Below are 2,668 nucleotides of genomic sequence, written 5' to 3' on the forward strand. Positions count from 1 at the left end.
TAATACTGCCTGGCTAAGGCCAGAGGTAAAAATCTATTTTCCAATCCCCTCTTGTACTCTGTTTTACCTTAATCCACATCTGTTTAAAGCTACATGGGATTACTGGTGCTTGTTTGAACAATTCCTGCTAATAGTTTAATATTTATTCTAAGTAACAAACCAGCCATAGAGAAAAGAAAAGGAAGTAATATTTAGCTTGAACAAGGGCAAGCTAACGAGACTTGGTATTACTAATTCATTACAAAAATCACACTTACAATTCCTACTCTACTTTGCAGAAGAACACTGTTTTTCTCCTCCCACCAGAGCCATCCTGGGCTCAGTCTCAGACAAGACAAGAATTCTATTTGGAAATGTGGACCTATTTTTGCTACCCAAATGTGGAACCCTGAGTTTGTAAATGTATTTTTTTTTAAACTGCATTACAGTGTACTCTCTTATTTATTTTAAGTAGGACATAAGGGCAGGATTAACGTGTAGTGCTGCAGCAGATGGAACTGAGGAACAGAACAAAAAAGACAGGAAAAACAGGATTAGGGGGAAAGCATTAGCATTAAATGAAGGTTGTAATTTCAACCAAGAGAGATAACCTGCAGTGGCAGGACTATTTACTGTACCTATGTCGTCCCCAGATTAAGAAGGAAAACATTAGCAATTTCACACAGGGGGAGGGTGTGAGCAGGGGGTTACTGCAGGGATGCAGCATGCAAAAGGGAAGGTAGAAAATAACAGAAAGGGAGAAAAAATAAGGGATGGGGGAATGCACAAGTGCTGTGGTAAAGGAAAATAAGTTTCTTTATCAGTGCAGAGAATGTCCCAAAGACCAGATTTGATTAACATTGCCTCCTTCCTAGGTGCCCTGATTTCTGTTGGCTATTAGAGCTGAGCCTCAGAGTGTCCAAGGGAACCCAGGCTCAGGGACAGGCACTGATCTGATATAATAAGAATGAAACATCTCCATGTTTTGTCTCATTGTGTCACAAGTCTGTGTCAGAGCAGCAGTTACAGTTCAGGATGGCATGAAGGTGCTGACTAACACAGCCACCATTTTACTGGATAACTGAAGGAGTAAACCTTCTCTTTGGTCTGTGCACCATATGGTATGGGATTTGGATGGAAAAACACTCATGATGGCTTTGCCTTCTACCACTTCCCCGTTTTATACCAGTGTTTTAACTACAGTATGCTGCAAAATCCTTTGAAACAGGATATAGCAAGAAATTTGAAATTCTCATGGCTGTAATACACAGAATTTTTTTAGCCTTCAAAGTGAGTGAAATAAACACTACATACAATTCATTACAAATGGGGACAATCTGCCTACAAATCAGAGGTTGCCAGCCCCACCAGACCATTTAGGGTGGAGATACTGCTATTGCAAGTCCTTTCTTTTGACTCTTGAAGGCAGTATTTTGATTGAAGGCAGGTTTCTTTTAGAAATGTCTTATTGAAAATTACATCAGGCAGGATGATGTATGACTTTCTATCAATGTGAGAAAAAAGGGTGAATTAATGGACTGAAAGAATCTCTTCAATCTTGTATGTTAAATTCCACTTTTTTTTTATTTTAATAAAACTTTGATGACAATTCAAAAAATCCCGATACCCAGCCCCCAGATACAGATCCTGGAGGGCTTGTCTATATGAAGTCAAGAGAAGTTTTAATCCTGCCATGGTGTAGCTTAGGTTTTACCCTAGATCTTTTACTTGCTTCTAAATAGCACTGCATTGCAGTATACAAAGCCAAGATCACTTTAGCTAAAAGTAAAAAGATTTACAAATATATTATGTTAGAAAGCAGTCGGGTTTTTTTTCCTTAGCTGTAAGGTTGGCAACTTCTGGTAGAGCAAATTAAATATGGAAACGCATTAAATTGTCCAAAACTCTTTTTCAGAAAGCTCCATGTTTCTGAACTCTCAGGCTACACTGCAGTCCCAGATCACCAGAGGTAACCAGTGCTCAAACAATGAGATATATTTAATCCAAACAAGGCAGTGTTTATTAACTATTAAGAGGCTGGTAATAGTTAAAACCAAAACTAACGGTTATTGAAGAGTTAAATAATTTTCAGTGAGTAGCATGTGGTAACAGCATGACTATTTTTTTTTCTTTGTTTCATCTACAGGAGTTTGCAAGTTATGAAGAAAACGTTCTGAACTGTTGATTTTCTGGAGAGATAACCACCCACACATTATGAGTACTTGCACATTGTAAATTTTATGATTTAACGAAAAATAGTCACTTAAATTCTGCCCACAGTAAGTAGTTATAGATTTTAGTAGTAACTGCATAAAAAGGTTAGCATTTCAAATTTGTAATATAGGAAATTATATATGCAAAGGATAAGTGGTAGGAGCTAGCAAAGCTGTATATGCACCTGTCTTGGGTTTTCTGTAAGGGGTTTTTGGTTGTGTCTTTGGTAATGGGGGAAGGGCTATGGACATGGCCCTTTAAGAAGCTACCTGAAACGCTCCCCCTTTTCCTTTGTCAGACCCACTTCTGACCAAGCCCAAGCCAATCAGCACCCCTACGAATTCATGTATTTAAGGAGGGCGCAGGGCATGCTCTCTTTCTCTGGCATCGGCCCCGATAGCGTGGTGTGGGTGTGGACCCCAGGTGTGGGTGGCGTGGCCCCAGCCCTGCCTGGCTGGGCTTGGCTGGCCCCGAC

Source organism: Mesitornis unicolor, unplaced genomic scaffold (genome assembly GCF_000695765.1).
Source record: "Mesitornis unicolor isolate BGI_N332 unplaced genomic scaffold, ASM69576v1 scaffold7888, whole genome shotgun sequence".
Taxonomy (NCBI): domain Eukaryota; kingdom Metazoa; phylum Chordata; class Aves; order Mesitornithiformes; family Mesitornithidae; genus Mesitornis; species Mesitornis unicolor.